This window comes from Oryx dammah, unplaced genomic scaffold, assembly GCF_014754425.2.
Source record: "Oryx dammah isolate SB20612 unplaced genomic scaffold, SCBI_Odam_1.1 HiC_scaffold_1, whole genome shotgun sequence".
Lineage (NCBI taxonomy): Eukaryota > Metazoa > Chordata > Mammalia > Artiodactyla > Bovidae > Oryx > Oryx dammah.
Window position 1 is genome coordinate 3,872,384 of NW_024070185.1, and position 19,154 is coordinate 3,891,537.

The window sequence follows — 19,154 nt, forward strand, 5'->3', positions numbered from 1 at the left end:
AGACCGTCATGTAAGAGGTACCTTTCCAGTACCCACAGAAAAGGAGCATCATTTCCTCCAGGGCAAAGGGACAGAATCTGAATGGACAGACCTTGCTAAGTTTCCCCAGTTGACTACTGTTTGCTCACGTCCTTTTGGCTCTATCACTGTTTCCAGGACTCTCTGTTCTTCAGCAAACCTAGTATGGAAACACTAGGTCTAATGGTGTCCTTGAGTCTTCATTTCCTTATGAAGGTTCCTATGTTGTATAACACACACATTAAATAACTGTATGCTTTTCTGTTGTCAGTCTCTTGTTATGGAGACTCAGCCAAGTAACTAAGATGGGTAAAGGAATGATAATTTTCCTCTCCTAAAATGTTATTTAGTAACTGAAAAAGAAAAAAGTCCATAGTGGTTTTTAGAAATTGGAAGCTCATTACCACTCTTCCTAGTGTAACTCCCAAAGGAAGGGATTTTGTCTCTTTAAGTGAGACTAGCTTTTGGTCATAAACAAAACATGGTACTCAAAACTAAAACTGTTTGGTGGCATTTTAAGGGGTTCTAAAGAGCTCTGGTAGTCCTTTATGTCTCAACATAGAATTCGGTGAGAAGCAAAGTGATAGATAAGTGATTAGAATAGAATGCTTTTAAGGCTTACAAGTGGGTGAACAAGAAGGCGCTACACCTTCAAAACTTAGTTTTATAGTCAAAAGAAAAGTGAGGAGGGGGAGAAGAACTTCTTTGTTTTTCTTGAGTAGACATCACACTTTCATCATCAGTTCCTCATCTACATTAGACAGGAGAGTTTTCTTGTCCTATGTGACCAAGCCAGGTCCACAAAATATTACTTCTTATGTGTGTAGAGAGCATGTCCTAACCTACCAAGCTCACTGGGCAGAATGTGGGGCTCTTGGCAACATCATTTTATTGTTTTGAGGCCAGTCTCATGCTTCTGTTACATGATTTTATGGCTGAGCAAGCCTGGTTAGTTTTGTGGTTAAGCAAACCTACTTTCTTCAGTTCAGTTCAGTTCATTTTAGTCACTTGGTCATGTCCAACTCTTTGTGACTCCATGGACTGCAGCATGCCAGGTTTCCCTGTCCTTCACCAACTCCCAGACCTTGCTTAAACTCATGTCCATAGAGACAGTGATGCCGTCCAACCATCTTATCCTCTGCCGTCCCCTTCTCTTCCTGCTTTCAATGTTTCTCAGCATCAGGGTCTTTTCTAAGGAGTCATTTCTTCGCATCAGTCCTTTCAATGAACATGCAGGACTAATTTCCTCTAGGAGTGACTGGTTTGATCTCCTTGCCATCCAAGGGGACTTTCAAGAGTCTTCTCCAACACTGCATTTCAAAAGCATCAGTTCTTCAGCGTTCAGCTTTTTCATGGTTCATTTCTTACATCCATACATGACTACTGGAAAAATAACTTTGACTAGATGGCACTTTGTCATCAAGGTAATGTCTCTGCTTTTTTAATATGCTGTCTCGATTTGTCATGCCTTTTCCTCTAAGGAGCAAACATCTTTTAATTTCATGGTTTTAGTCACCATCTGCACTGATTTTGGAGCCCAAGAAAATAAAGTCACTCAGTTTCCACTGTTTCCCAAACCCTTTGCCATGAAGTGATGGGACTGGATGCCATGATTTTTGTTTTTTGAATGTTGAGCTTTAAGCCAACTTTTTCACTCTCCTCTTTCACTTTCATCAAGAGGCTCTTTAGTTCTTTGTGTTCTTCCATAAGGATGGAATCATCTGCATATCTGAAGTTACTGATATTTCTCCCAACAGTTTTTATTCTAGCTTGTGCTCTATCGAGCCTAGGATGTTGCATGATGTACCCTGCATATGTCAAATAAATAGGGTGGCAATATACAGCCTTGACGTACTCCTTTCCCAATTTTGAACCAATCTATTATTCCATGTTTGGCTCTAATTGTTGCTTCTTGACTTGCATACAGATTTCTCAGGAGGCAGGTAAAGTGGTCGGGTATTCTCATCTCTTTAAGAATTGTCCACAGTGTGTTGTGATCCACACAGTCAAAAGCTTTAGTGTAGTCAATAAAGCAGAAGTAGATGTTTCTCTGGAATTTTGGTCTTGCTTCTTGAGTAACCATTAACTTACAGGAGTCTCCCACATTTTTTTCTACTTACAATCCCAGAGTGAGATTAACTGTTTGATCACTTACTTTGTCCCTTTGCTCTGTCCCTGTCGAAACCAGCTTTCTTGCACGACCACTCACTATCTTATCTTGCAAAACAGAAACTGGGAGTGCTGAAACATTATGGAAATTATGTAGTTATTAATGGAACTCACTGAACAATATCTTTCATATCTTTCTTACCTGGATTTTTCTCTATCAACCAAAACTTCCTTTTAAATTGACAACCTCCTGCTAATGGAAAAATCAGGGAGTGAAAAATTATTTAACATATTTAAATATCCTTGTTAAAGTATCAAATATAATAGGGAGAAAGGAGTCCCGGGATATGAAAACTCACAGCAAGATGGTTTCTTCTTTTTTGGATTTTCACCAAAGCACTATGGAAAGGCTTGATTTTAAAACAAATCATCAAGTAGTTCTCAATTGTATTTTTTTTAAATTTAGATATAAAATTCTCTGAGGGCTGCAAAAAAAATAAATAAATAAAATACACACACACACACACACACAAACTGTTCAACCAGCCAGACTCAGTTTCTCTATTCCTAGAAAGGCAGTTGATTCAACTCTATGAAGTGTTTTGATACTTAATTAGTTTATACTTGAGAAGCACTTTCAGTGTGAAGGTCTCATTCAAGAGCACAGTATTATTAATCAGTGAATGCCAGATTCAGCAATTTTCTTGCACATTATAAATTCTTAGCAACTCTTTCAGCAAAATGCTAAATTAATGTGTCCTTATTTTCTTTCTTGGAAATCTCTTTTGTACACATTTCCAACCTGCTTTTAAAACATATCTGACAAACCATTCTTTTATCTCTCTTTTACAAAGAATGCAGCCTAAAAGTTCATGACCATATTTTCTTAAGTATGTTTTTCTCTTATTAACACCATTTCCCAGTCTGTGTTCTTTGCAGTATCATTGTAACATAACTGATGGCATTTAATAAAATAGTCAAATGGGAAATAAAATAGTAACCTTTTGAATTGTCACTCTATTACTAATAGATTTAAATGAGAACTACATCATTTGTAAGCACAGTTTATAATATAATAACTATCGTAATGCATTGTAAAGTTTCAAATTTATACAAATGCTGTTTTCAGTGAAAAGGGAAAATGTGAAGATCATGCTTTTGGCTCCACCATGGAGCTAAGATAAGTAACTGCAAGCTTTAGAACTGATATCTCAAATGATATGAATCCAATGAGAAAGAATGGCCAAATTTATAATTCTTGTCTCTCCACTATACATGTAATGAAATCCTTATAACAATATAAAAAGCAGATAAATATAAGCATGCATCTTTTCAAAAGATGGCTTGTTTGCATGTTAATTAGTCTTCAGATTTTTATTTCAAAAGCAAATATAGGGGAAGGGATGATTGCTTTTTAGGTACACTCTACTAAGAGCTCCTATTAAGCAAAGAACGGTAGCTCATTTATCTAGTCACCTGGCTCCTGATTGAGTCCTGGCTCTTGCCCTTACTACCTCTGAGAGTTTTAGCAGGGTATGTAACACTTGCCTCAGCCACAAACAGGGTTTGAGTAACATTAGATAAGTGAATGTATGCAGAATCTAAGTGTAGTGTCTGGCACAGTGGAATTCAGAGTTCAAGTGAATGCAAATTGATATGTGATGCTATTCTTACCATGATATTTTTTCTGCACCTATCAGTGTGTGATTCATGAAAGACACTCAGTATTGTTGAATTTAAATGACAGAGCAAGACGTTTTAATTATTCATGAAAGCAAGCAACGATCACCAACATTATCATCATCATTATCACCTTCAAACATTCAATGTGTGGAAAATATGTTAACTAAATAAATAACCGGGCTGCACAAGCACGGCTGAGAGGAGCTAGCCCCCATCCGAGGCCAGGGGCAGTGGCAGAGAGGAGCAACCCCACGTCCAAAGAGCGGTGGCTACATGGGCGAAGGAGGGCCTAGAGGAGCTAACCCACGTTCCAGGTTAGGAGGCGCGGTGGTGAGGGGATACCCTTCGTCCAAAGTAAGGAGCAGCAGCTGTGCTTTGCTGGAGCAGCCATGAAGAGATACCCCACACCCAAGGTAAGAGAAACCCAAGTAAGATGGTATGTGTTGCATAAGGGCATCAGAGGGCAGACACACTGAAACCATACTCACAGAAAACTAGTCAATCTAATCACACTAGGATGACAGCCTTGTTTAACTCAATGAAACTAAGCCATGCCCTATGGGTCCACCCAACATGGGTGGGTCATGGTGGAGAGGTCTGACAGAATGTGGTCCACTGGAGAAGGGAATGGCAAACCACTTCAGTATTCTTGCTTTGAGAACCCCATGAACAGTATGAAAAGGCAAAATGATAGGATACTGAAAGAGGAACTCCCCAGGTCATTAGGTGCCCAATATGCTACTGGAGATCAGTGGAGAAATAACTGCAGAAAGAATGAAGGGATGGAGCCAAAGCAAAAACAATACCCAGCTGTGGATGTAACTGGTGATAGAAGCAATGTCCAATGCTGTAAAGAGCAATATTGCATAGGAACCTGGAATGTCAGGTCCACGAATCAAGGCAAATTGGAAGTGGTCAAACAAGAGATGGCAAGAGTGAATGTCAACATTCTAGGAATCAGCAAACTAAAATGGACTGGAATGGGTGAATTTAACTCAGATGACCATTATATCTACTACTGTGGGCAGGAATCCCTTAGAAGAAATGGAGTAGCCATCATGCTCAACAAAACAGTCCAAAATGCAGTATTTGGATGCAATCTGAAAAATGACAGAATGATCTCTGTTCATTTCCAAGGCAAACCATTCAATATCACAGTAATCCAAGTCTATGCCCCAATGAGTAACACTGAAGAAGCTGAAGTTGAACTGTTCTATGAAGACCTACAAGACCTTTTAGAACTAACACTCAAAAAAGATGTCCTTTTCATTATAGGGGACTGGAATGGAAAAGTAGGAAGTTAAGAAACACCTGGAGTAACAGGCAAATTTGGCCTTGGAATACAGAATGAAGCAGAGCAAAGGCTAACTGAATTTTGCCAAGAGAATGCACTGGTCATAGCAAACACCCTCTTCCAATAACACAAGAGAAGACTATACACTTGGACATCACCAGATGGTCAACACCGAAATCAGATTGATTATATTCTTTGTAGCCAAAGATGGAGAAGCTCTACACAGTCAGCAAAAACAAGATTGGGAGCTGACAGTGGCTCAGATCATGAACTCCTTATTACCAAATTCAGACTGAAATTGAAGAAAGTAGGGAAAACCACTAGACTATTCAGGTATGACCTAAGTCAAATCCCTTATAATTATACAATGGAAGTGAGAAATAGATTTAAGGGCCTAGATCTGATAGAGAGAGTGCCTGATGAACTATGGAGGGAGGTTCGTGACATTGTACAGGAGACAAGGATCAAGATCATCCCCATGGAAAAGAAATGCAAAAAAGCAAAATGGCTGTCTGGGGAAGCCTTACAAATAGCTGTGAAAAGAAGAGAAGTGAAAAGCAAAAGAGAAAAGGAAAGATATAAGCATCTGAATACAGAGTTCCAAAGAATAGCCAGAAGAGATAAGAAAGCCTTCCACAGTGACCAATGAAAAGAAATAGAGGAAAACAACAGAATGGGAAAGACTAGAGATCTCTTCAAGAAAATTAGAGATACCAAGGGAACATTTCATGCAAAGATGGGCTCGATAAAGGATAGAAATGGTATGGACCTAACAGAAGCAGAAGATATTAAGAAGAGGTGGCAAGAATACACAGAAGAACTGTAAAAAAGATCTTCAGGACCCAGATAATCACGATGGTATGATCTCTCACCTAGAGCCAGATATCCTGGAATGTGAAGTCAAGTGAGCCTTAGAAAGCATCACTACAAAGAAAGCTAATGGAGGTGATGGAATTCTAGATAAGTTATTTCAAATCCTGAAAGATGATACTGTGAAAGTGCTGCACTCAATATGCCAGCAAATTTGGAAAACTCAGCAGTGGCCACAGGACTGAAAAAGATCAGTTTTCATTCCAATTCCAAAGAAAGGCAATGTCAAAGAATGCTCAAACTACTGCACAATTGCACTTATCCCACATGCCTTTATAGTAATGCTCAAAATTCTCCAAGCCAGGCTTCAGCAATATGTAAACCGTGAACTTCCAGATGTTCAAGCTGGTTTTAGAAAAAGCAGAGAAACCAAAGATCAGATTTCCAACATCCGCTAGATCATGGAAAAAGCAAGAGAGTTCCAGAAAACATCTATTTCTGCTTTATTGACTATGCCAAAGCCTTTGACTGTGTGGATCACAATAAACTGTGGAAAATTCTTCAAGAGATGGGAATACCAGACCACCTGACCTGCCTCTTGAGAAATCTGTTTGCAGGTCAGGAAGCAACAGTTAGAACTGGACATGGAACAACAGACTTTTTCCAAATAGGAAAAGGAGTACATCAAGGCTGTATATTGTCTCCCTGCTTATTTAACTTAAATGCAGAGTACATCATGAGAAACACCTGGCTGGAAGAAGCACAAGCTGGAATCAAGATTGCTGGGAGAAATATCAATAACCTCAGATATGCAGATGACACCACCCTTATGGCAGAAAGCGAAGAGGAACTAAAAAGCCTCTTGATGAAAGTAAGAGGAGAGTGAAAAAGTTGGCTTAAACCTCAACATTCAGAAAACTGAGATCATGGCATCTGGTTCCATCACTTCATGGAAAATAGATGGGGAAACAGTGGAAACAGTCATAAACTTTTCTTTTGGGGGCGGGGTCTCCAAAATGACCACAAATGGTGACTGCAGCCATGAAATTAAAAGACACTTGCTCTTGGAAGAAAGGTATGACCAACTTAGACAGCATATTAAAAAGCAGAGATATTTCTTTGCCAATAAATGTTCATCTAGTCAAGGCTATGGTTTTTCCAGTAGTCACATATGGATGTGAGAGTTGGACTCTAAAGAAAGCTGAGTGCCGAAGAATTGATGCTTTTGAACTGTGGTGTTGGAGAAGACTCTTGAGAGTCCCTTGGACAGCAAGAAGTTCCAACCAGTCCATCCTAAAAGAAATCAGTCCTGAATATTCATTGGAAGGACTAATGCTGAAGCTGAAACTCCAATACTTTGGCCACCTGATGTGAAGAACCGACTCATAGAAAAGACCCTGATTCTGGGTAAGATTGAAGGTGGGAGGAGAAGGGGACAACAGAGGATGAGGTGGTTGGATGGCATCACTGAGTCAATGGACATGAATTTGAATAAGCTCCAGGAGTTGGTGATGGACAGGGAGACCTGGCATGCTGCAGTCCATCGGGTGGCAAAGAGTCAGACATGACTGAGCGACTGAACTCAACTCAACTGAACTGAATGTTAGTTGCTCAGTCATGTTCTACTCTGTGACCCTGTGGACTATAGCCCAGCAACTCCTCTGTCCATGGGATTCTCCAGGCAAGAATTTCGGAGTGGGTTGACTTGCCCTCCTCCAGGCATCTTTCTGACCCAGGGAGAGCACCCATGTCCCTTACATTGGTATGCAGGTTCTTTACCATCTGAGTCACTGGGGAAGCCCACCAGTGTTCTTGCCACTTTGCATATTCAATTCTGCCAAGCTCACCTGATTCTACTGAATCCTAGTTCAACATTTATCTCCATGAGTTGTGCCTTGTACTATAAAAATATGGATACATAATATTTAGTCTTTTGCCTATTTTTATGGACATATAGCTAACAGTTTATTTTTGTGTGTGTGCTGAAGGGTATTAATGGTTGAATTAAAAACTGACATTTGATTCTATTCTGAAAAATTATTAGTGAGAAAAGTGAGTGTTTGTTGCTCAATCGTGTCCAAGTCTTTGCGACCCCATGGATTATGAGAGTATTGGCTTAATATTATTGAGAAACATAGCACAATGTTTTTCTTTTTTGAATTCAGAATGTATGTATTTAGTCACAGAAAAAGGAGGTTTCTGCAAACTGACTTGCTCGTTTAGATTTCCCTCATTTTATGAAACCCTGGTCCTAGCATTGCATTCCTCATTCTGACATCTCATTGTCCATCATGCCAGGCTCTAAAATTAAAATACAAATGGGCTTGCTCCCTAGATAGTAGAAATTTAATTTTTTTCCCATTCTAAGCAGTGCCTTTACTATAAGAATGATTTTTGTTTGTTGAATCTCTCTTCCCTAAGGATGAAGCTGACTGAGCTGCAGTGTGGGACTTGTGTACTGTGGGTGCAAAGCTGAGGGTCGGCTGGAAGGATAAAGCAAGGACTTTTCACTCAACACCTCTCCCTCCACAGCACACTGCTGCTGCTGCTGCTAAGTCACTTCAGTCGTGTCTGACTCTGCGACCACATAGACGGCAGCCCACCAGGCTTCACTGTACTTGGGATTCTCCACAACACACAGTTGTTACCAAATCTCAACTTCTCTTTTACAGCGTGCCCTTCCTCTGGCCCCTCTTTCCACTTCCCAATGCTAATGTCTTACCCTGCGTGCCTGCTCAGTGGCACCTGTCTCTTTGCAACTCCTTGGACTGTAGCCAGCCAGGCTCTTCTGTCCACAGGATTTCCCAGGCAAGAATACTGGACTGGGTTGCCATTTCCTCCTCCAGAGATCTTTGCACCCCAGGGATCAAACCTGCATCTCCTGAATTTCCTGCATTGGCAGGGGGATTCTTTACCACTTAGCCATCTGGGAAGCTTGACCTCTTACCCTAGGGAATCATTATCTTATAACTGAAATGTTCATTAGCCTCTGGTTTGCTATCCTTATTTTCAGTTTTCATAAAGCAAACCATGCTCCATCTGCTGACACTGGAATTCTCCAAAATACCCCATCATATATATCAGTTCCTTCTTAGATGCTTTTAGATGGCTCACTGTTGCCTACTTGCAGGACAGCAGATAGCTTCCATGGAAACTGCTGCCTCCATTCTACAGTCAGCCTTGCTTGGAGCACTGAGTTAATTGTTTCCAGAATGACCCAGTAAGAAAACCCCATGGGCAGAGGAGCTGCTTGACTGTAGCTGAAGGGATCATAAAGAGCTGGACAGGACTAGACGACTAAACAACAACCAAACAGTGGGAACCTATTCTCTTAACGTTCTCAAACTGTACATGAATGTACGCACATGGGTCTACCTAGGTAAAATACTTTGTGATTTGAAAGAATAATATGAATTACTCAGGCAGTTGGACAATAACACTATTTTCTCAGATATTTGTGTGTAACTTTCTGCATTCTTTAGTATAATAATGCCTCAGTTTCTTATCACTGAAATGAGGACAGTTGTTCAAAAACTGTGTGAATATGTGTAAATCATTTAGAAAATGCCTGATGCATAGCCAGCTCTTGAAAAATATTTGCCACTATTATCATCATTATCCATCTTTATAACACCTTCAGAAGCTTTGGCTATTGATTACTTTGAGAAGAACATTGAGAAAAATGGGTTTCACACATTATCTCCCACCCACATGTGTATAAGAACAAGTCTTTACATACACAGATGTGCAAGTGTGTGCGTGCGTGTGTGTGTGTGTATATGTGTGTGCGTGTTAATTGCTAAGTTGTGTCCAGATCTTTTCAACCCAGTGAGCTGAAGCCCGCTAGGCTTCTGTGTTCATGGGATTTCCCAGGCAAAAATACTGGAGTGGGTTGCCATTTCCTCCTCCAGAGGATCTTCCCTACCCAGGGATCAAAACCCATGTCTCCTGCATTGCATCTCCTTTGCCATATGAGCCACCAGGGAAGGCCTATATATTTGTGTATATACATATAAATATGTAAAGTAAATGATATAAATATATGTACATATAAATGTGCATAAATATATGTGTCTATAGCAAGAAATTGCTTTTCACCAGAGGGCGGGGGAAAATGTCAATATCCTACTTCATGCCACAGTTACTAATGAACAGAAAACAAGTAATTAAAAATAAAGTATTTGTTTAGAAATTATTTGTTTATTTGTGGGAGAAGGAAGGCATATTAGGTTGGTCAAATGTTCTTTCAGTTTTCTGTAAGCGCTTAAGAGAAAAACAGGGGTGACCTTTTTGTCCAACCCAATAGCTTATCTAATGAAAAAGTAATTGCAATGTTAATTCCAGGTAACATATCGGGCACCATCCCTCCTCCAGACATTTTCATTTTCTATGCCATTTGTTTGAGATGCTCTTTGCTACATTTGTTGCTTCTGACCACTTCTCCTTCAAGGCTGCCTAGCTGTCATCTTCTAGACAGAGACGTCCCTGCCTTACAGCTCAGCTTATGAATGTTTTACTCTGACCTCCCTTCTCTGTTCCCTCCTGTGCTTGTTCCCTTTACTGTACTAGTCAACCTTCTACTACGCCATTCACTTTATGATATATGGTGCTTTGTACTGAAATATTGTGGGTGTACAGTGGTATGATACAAGTTACGGGTACAAAATATAGTGGCTCACACTATTTAGACTAGTGGGTAGCCTATCTCTTCTCCAGCAGATCTTCCCAACCCAGGAATCAAACTGGGGTCTCCTGCATTGCAGGTGGATTCTTTACCAACTGAGCTCTCAGGGAAGGCCTTGTTGCATTTTTTAGATTTCTTATATAAATTATATCCTATGTCTCTTCTGTCTGAGTTATTTCACTTAGCATAATGCCCTCCAAGTCCACTCATGCTTAAAATGGCAAAATTTCATTTTTTCTTACGCAGGAAACATCCATTCAGGTTTTTTCATAAGATTTTACAGTTGTATCTTGGATATATATGTGTGTAACATCCATATACTGCACCAATGTACATCTCTACCAACAATTTCCCTTTTCTCCACATCCTCACCAACACTTGTTATTTGTGTTCTTTTTGATGATGGCCATTCTGACAGATGTAAGATAATATTTCATTCTGGTTTTGAATTGCATTTCCCTGATAATTAGTGATGTTGAATGTCTTTTCATGTCTTGTTAGCCATCTGCATTTCCTCTTTGGGAAAATGTCTATTCAGTTCTTCTGCTTATTTTTTAAAATTTATTTTTATTGATTGAAATTGGACTATGATGTACTAATTTCTGCTGTACAGCAAAAGGACTAAGCTTTCTATCTATCTATTTAGATAGAGAGATAAACAGATATCGGCTATCTATATATAGGTATCTATATGTACATAGATAGTTGAGTCTCTTTGCTATACAGCTGTAATTAACAGCTTTTTCATATTCTTTTCCATTATAGTTTGTCACTAGCTTCCCTGGTGACTCAGTGGTAAAGAAGTTGCCCGCAGTGCAGGAGACCCAGGTTCAATCCCTGGGTCAGGAAGATCCCTTCAAGAAGTAAATGTCAACCGACTCCAGTATTCTCACCTGGAGAATTCCCGTGGGTAGAAGAGCCTGGTGGGCTGCATGCAATCCATGGACTCACACAGCGTCAAACACAACTGAAGCAGCTAAGCAGCTGCAGCGGCATGGTTTGTTGCAGGATATCAGGTAAAGTTCCCTGTGCTCTATAGCAGGCTCTTGTTGTTTATCTATTCTATACCAATTTGCATCTGCTAATCCCAAACTCCCACTCTTACCTTCTCCCACCCTGCTCCCTCTTGGCAACCACAAGTATATTCTCTATGTCCCTGCTTTTGTTTCTGTTTCATAGATAGGTTCATTTCTGTCATATCTGAGACTCCACAAGGAAGTGACATCATATGGTATTTGTCTTTGACTTTCTTCACTTTCCATGATACTCTCTAGTTGCATCTATTTTTAACATCTAGTTTTTTAATTTAATTTTTCTCCCTACATTAGAATGTAAAATCTATGACAACAGAAAATGTTATTTTGTTTACTATTGTATGAAACTTACCTAAAAGACTGGCTTACACTTAGAGGAAGCCTAAGAGTTATATGAAAATTGAATGAAGTAAAACTTTACTTAAAATAGTTAGATGTCCTTAGTTATTCAAAAAAAAGGGATCACTCATGAATCTCCTACCTTATCTGTGGGGTCTTGATAGACTTAAGGGACAAAGGGTAATTTATAAATCTGCTTTTTCTTTTTTATACAGCATATTTTGAAATTAACGTACCACTGTTCTAGGAAAACTGAGGATGTTGAAACGAGGATGTAGTCAAATAAAAACTAGAACAACAAATTTTTGCTGTATACAAGTGCATCTTTTTCTACTTCATGAATATTTGGAATTTGTTGAGAAAACAGTCACATTTTTATCTCAGAAAATAGCCACACAAAAACTCCTGAATCTCACTGTGAAGCAGTGAGGAGAGAAGCACAGGAACACAGCCTCAGCCACTGTACCTGGAGTGAGGGCAACAAGGGGGAAGAGGTACAACACTCTTGGACCTTTTCCATCAGTACAAAGGCCTTTTCTCCAGACCTCTTTGGATGCCTGGTTTATTCACAGAATGTCAGTTTCCTTAAGTCCAGCCTATAACACGATAGGTGAATGATGAACAGTGGGGCACTATCTTGGCAAGATAGATCTTAGCCAGCAAAAAGTCAAGTGAGACGGAAATCGAAAATCAGGGAGTCAGAGTATTATCGTTTTCTATTTGATGTTACTTCCACTCTCTGTAAATCCGAATTCACACTTTCATTTTAACCATTAAGACTGTCCTTTCCTAGGTCATCTTTTGCCAAATTATCCAAATGAATATTGGGAAAAAAGGTGGTCATTTAACTGCTGATTTAATGGTAATCTATGAGGTTTTAATACTATAGACATAATATTATGGGGATTTTATTTCAATGTTTTGACATTAAAAGCAGCCATTATAGCTGTTGAATATATTATTTTTATTCCTCCCTAAGTAATACTTTCTACAAAGTATGTTACCAGTGTTAATTAAACAGGGACCATGAAAAGTCCTTAAGTCATTTTTAGAAAATATCTTCAAAGTGGTTTTATAATACTACTTAATATATGCTTATAATCTGAAGAAAATATCACCACTGCTGTAGAATATTACAGAGGAATATAGAATTACTGATTCTGCACATTCTGGGTTGAGAAAATATCACAGTTAAAAGTAGATTTGGATACTGTATCTTGGTCATGGGAGATTTAGTAGGAAATATTCCAGGAAACTGCATTCATAAAGGATGAAAGAAAGAGGATTGGGCTGAGAATGAAGCTTCCACCCAATTAAAGATTACATATTATGTACCTGAAAGTAAATTTATTTACTTCATGAAAATTATTTTTATATATTTGTAAAAATAAGCTAATAAGTTTACTCTCAATCAAGATTAAAAGATATTGAAAATGTTACCAAGTACATTATAGGCTCTATGGATGAACTTTACTAAACACAATATCATCAAGTGAGGAAAATACTGTCATGTGGAAAAGGGATTGGATGTATACTGGGTGGATAGTAGGCATAGAAGGGGACTACTGTCCAGGGAGATTGATTTTATTTCAATACAATGAGCAGTTTTGCAGTTGAATTGTATAGGATGAGGTTGGTATACAGGACGTGGGTCACAGTGACATTGTAAGTCTTTTAGCAAGACTTTGACAAGCTATCTGAGTATATAGTTTTGGTGCAAGCTGTAGGATCGTATTTAGGTATGAAATATTTGAGGAATTTTCAACATGATTATGCCTGGCGTGCTACAGTCCATGGGGTCACAAAGAGTCAGACACTGCTGATCAACTGAACTGAATTCTCCACAGGCAACGATAATGTTTAGGTATACATTTATTTACATATTTATTCATTCAAAAACTATGTATCGAGCATTTACAGCATGTTCTGAAGGAGATCAACCCTGGGATTTCTTCGGAAGGAATGATGCTAAAGCTGAAACTCCAGTACTTTGGCCACCTCATGCGAAGAGTTGACTCATTGGAAAAGACTCTGATGCTGGGAGGGATTGGGGGCAGGAGGAGAAGGGGACGATCGAGGATGAGATGGCTGGATGGCATCACTGACTCGATGGACAGGAGTCTGAGTGAACTCTGGGAGTTGGTGATGGACAGGGAGGCCTGGCGTGCTGAAATTCATGGGGTCTCGAAGAGTCGGACACGACTGAGTGACTGAGCTGAACTGAACTGAGGAATAAAATATTTTATTGGCTTTGATTTCCTGGATGATTAGGATAGAAAAGTAGCCACTATTTTAGAAACACACCATATTTTCAAGTACCAAAGAGAATTTGGATCGGTACTGTTAAAATTGTACAAATGTTTGCAAACATATATACAGATTTAATATTTTTAAATGAGTATTTTCAATTTGGAAAGAAGATAAAAGGATGGATATTTTATTTAAAAATTAATTAGTTTAAAGTTTAGGTATTAGAGGGTTTCCCTAGTGGCTCAGACAGTAAAGAATCTGCCTCTAATGCAGGAGACCTGGGTTCGATACCTGTGTTGGGAAGATCCCCTGGAGAATGGAATAGCTACTCACTCCAGTATTCTTACCTGGAGAATCCCATGGACAGAGGGACCTGGTGGGCTACAGTCCATGGAGTTACAAAGAGCCAAACACGACTGAGCGACTAACACTTTCTCTTTAGGTATTAGAGAAAACTGATTAGTGAAAAATGTTCTTATTTTATCTTGATGAGTTCTGCTACTGACTAGGTATAAAGGGAGCATGTCTCAGTGTATAGTGAGTACAGGTTTTCGCATCTATTTGCATTTTCCTCCTTAGCAGTTTGACATAGTGCTGCTATTTTGATATTTTTCATGAATTGCAATGGACAGATTCAGTCTTTGAATCCTTGCATGCAATTCTCAATGAAGCCTTGGTCAAAAAAACTAGTAGTTTTTAAATCCTTATTATCAAAATATCCATTTACCTGTATACATTTCTATTGATTTATCTATTTGATTGACAGATGTAAACATTTATGATTCCTGTTTCACAAATGTCCAAGTTTCTTTCCTGAAACTACTTTTGAAGTTCTCATTACGGAATGGGAAAAATTTATTTGAAAGCTTAATCATATTATAAAGAGAAAATATTATTTTAAAAAAGATTATAACCTAGGATTTTTAATCAGAACTATAACTATTTTACAGAAGGTTAAAAATCTGTTTATATACTCAATTTTTTGCTTTGGTATACTGAGCTCAGATGTTTTCTGAAATATCAAGATTTTTTTCTAAAATTTTCTAATTTTTCTAAAGTTTCATTCATATAGGCAAAAGAGAATCTGCATAAGCCTACCGAGAATGGGATCTCATTCATGAGCTAATCTTTTTCATAATATTTCTATTTTCTTAGTAAATCACAAAAAGAGCTGCATCTAATTGAACAGTCTACTTTCCAAGATTAAGAAGAGCAATCCTCCCAAATCAAGTCTGTTTCTGATACTTTACTTAGGCTAAACTTCATAGTATTTTCATCAAAACACAGAATATTTTAGAGCACTTGTGAGTGCTGACTCAGTCTTGTCTGACTTTGTGACCCCATGGATTGTAGCCCTCCAGGCTCCTCTGTCCGTGGGATTTCCCAGGCAAGAATACTAGAGTGTGTTGCCATCTCCTTCTCCAGAGGATCTTCCCAACCCAGGGTTGAACCCTGGTCTCCTGCATTGCAGGCAGATTCTTGACTGTCTGAGCTATCAGGGAATTAAATGTATAGGGAAAGAAAATATAGTTGAGTAAAGATATATTCTGTTAGTAGAGGAATAAAGATATTTAGAGGTAGACTTGCTGACTAAGAACTTAAATGCCACAAAGTGAAGAACTTCTCTAGTTTGAAAATATTTAGGCCAAAAAAGAAATAACCTCCTTTTTCTTTTAGTTAGCATTTGTCACTTTTTAATTTGCACCACACTTAATTGCAAACACTTTTTAAGTCCCTTGTAGTACTGAAAATTCTGTGAGAATGTTCGGGTTTGTATCTTCTTTCTACCCAGCAGCATTTGCAAATATATAGAAATTGACTTGGGTTTTTTGCTGAAGAATTTCAGTGATGTAGTGAGAGGGAGATATCACATTTTAAAATTATACTTGGCTCTTATTTCTCTTTATTGTGTAGTGGCAAACATTGTAATTTCAGAAAAATTGATTGAAGAAGATTCCTGTTAACCTGTGTCTTAATTTAATGACACAAAAATGAATAGCATAACTTAAACTTACTTTTATTATAACTATTATTAATATAATCATTCCCAATTTTCACTGGAAGACCACCCTCTCCCCTGCAAAAAACAACTTAGCTAAAGGTATCCTTATAATAAAGTACCCTGTTTATTCAGAGGGAACAATTTAAGCATTTTTATACTCCAGGTATTGTTATTGGGTTAAAGAAGAACAGAATATATTTCTATTTCTAGATATATTACCTTTATGCTCTAGTATCTGTGATTCTGATAAAAACTTGGAAAAGGCAAATCTAAATAAAACTAAATCCTACCATATTTAGACAGAAGGTAAAACTAAGTATAAACCATTTCACTGATAAATTTCAATATAACTATTTTAAAAGTTAGATAATGTACCATAGTATAATCTTAAAAATCAATTACTTTTTAATCTTCTCTTCCAGCATTATAACATTTGTTATTTTATTAATAAAGCTTATTATTTTGTGACTCGGTAGAGTTCAGGTAAAAACACAACCCCAGGAGACTGTTGGTGACCATTTTTTGGTTTTTCAAATAGTTGACTTTGACCAGACTTACCAGTTTCAGATAGAAAGCTTTAAACCAGTAAATTCGGAGGGGAAATGTTAACACGGAAAAATGATGAGCAAATGTTTCTCTTTCAAATTCAGTCCAACCAACAGCATCCCAGGTGATCTGCCGGCCAGGTAGGGGTCAAACCCAGCCCCAGCCCACATTCACATCTGAGAAAGCAGAACCACACAGTGGAGCCTAGCCAAATGCATGGAATCCTGAGTATTATAGTTGTTTTAAGTCACCAAATTTTAGAGCAGAGCTTAAAAGGAAGCAATGTTCTGCCTCTTCCAAAGCAGAACCTGGCTCAACAGAAGGTTAACACAAACAGCTGAGCTTCTGTATTTCTCCAGTTGCCTTTATGTTGTATTTTCAACTAGAATGTAAGTTATTCAAGGTCCCAGTTATTGTTTTATTTTTTCCTCATGTGTTCCAGTAGTATTAACACAGTGCTGGGTACATGGGGGCTCTGATTACCTGAGGTTCCAGATTGAGTCATAACAGAATGAAGGAACAAAAGGGTTCTAAGGGGGTGTCTCTGGATATAAACAGGAATTTAAAGACAGAGAATTAGATTAGATTAATATTAATGACCAATTAAAATACATCTGTATATATATATATTTAACCTGGATTATCTGAACAAAGGAATTCAGAGTCACATAAAGTTTTTTTTGTTTGTAACAAGCTAAAATAAATACCAATTTTAGTTAGGAACATTGTCATCTGTTAGAAATTTACATGTGGAATTGTGAAAGAGATGATAACTAAATAAGTAAGTAAATGAATAAGTAAAATGGAGGGTGGGAACTGATTGCCTAGAGCTATGCTGTAAAAGCATAATAATCCCATGGGCTCTGCATGTACTTCATGTAGGGAATAACAGGTACACCCATTCACTGTGACTAACCATGGTTCCCAGAGTAAGTACTGCTTGCAGGACAATTCACTTGAATAACAATGATGAGGCATGGTTGAAGTCAGAATCCTGGATTTAGAAAACAGAATGATGATATGTCTATTTGTGGTCAGGACTTGTTTATTTTTTTAAGGCACAAAGAAACTGCATTATTTAAAATATGAAGGATTTTAAATTATTTTAATATCAAAGGTATCTTTGAGGTTTTTAACTTTTTGTTAATAATGCTATGTACAAGACAGAACATATTATATATTTAAATATTAATAGTTTTCCAAAATCTTTTCCTTCAGGATCCATCAATCCCAGCAAACCTCTCCGTTTTGCTGCTTCCCAGAATTCATATTTCTATGCTTCAGAATGGCACTTGCTAAGAGACAAAAAGGAGGTTAGAAAATTATGCAGCGTATAGAAGAGAGCGAGTGTGAATGTGTATGTGTATGAGTGTGTGTGTGTGTGGTGAAGAATTATGTCCCATCCTCTCCAGATTCCGAAGTTGCACTTCTGTAAAATGAAACGGTAACTGGTCTTTACCTAAATGACATATTCAGGCATTGTTTATTGAATATGTTTACATACTCTTGAAATGAAAGTAATTCACAGAAGCAAATACTGACGCACGGAGCTCTACTCATGTAGTCAGTCAGTATGTACTGTTCAGATAGATTTTAAAATTATAACGCAAGGAGCTGAAAACAAGTGTCTTCACACTCATGCACGTCTATGTCTTCATCAGGTGAGACAGGAGAGAGGGAGAGAAGTGGGCAGCAGACGGAGGGGAGGGGACCTGGAGCGGGAGTGGGATGTAAGAGAGGACGGGGAGAGGCAGAAAGGACCCTCCTGGACCCGCCGTCCTATCCTCCCAAGCTTGCGGGCATCACCTCCAGTTGTAACAAAGAGGTGACCGTGGCGCTTCTTTCGATTCTAGACAGGCTGACATAGCGCGAGCTGCGGCTCTGTCTGTCGCCTCTTGCAAGTCCCCCTTCCTCTAGGAGTTAGGAGCCCCGGATCCCGGGAGTGCCCCCACTCCGTGCCAGGCACGCAGGTCCCTTGGAGACGCGGCCACAGGTTCGTGCGTGTGCGGTCAGGGCTGGTGGCGCATGCCGGCGCCAGGGAGAAGGGGGAGGCCTTCCCGCCGAGACCAGGCTCGACCCCAACTCGGCCTGGGGACCACGGGAGGTGCGTGCGAGGGCAAAGGGACAGGTGGCCCCGCCGCGACCGCGAGCGCTGAGCGCGGACAAGCGGGGCGGGGGAGGCGGCGGCACCGCGATCTCACCCGGCCGAGGCGCAGGCCGACTCAGGTAAGCCGCCGGGGCTCCACGGTGCAGCTCCGGAAGCCGAGGCCAGGAGCCGCAGCCTCCCCCCGGCCTCGCGTCGCAGTCCCGGCCCTCCCCCGGGGTCGTCGCGCACCTGGTCGGGCGGCCTGGGTGCCCCGGGGCAGGATCGCCGGGCTCGGTTCG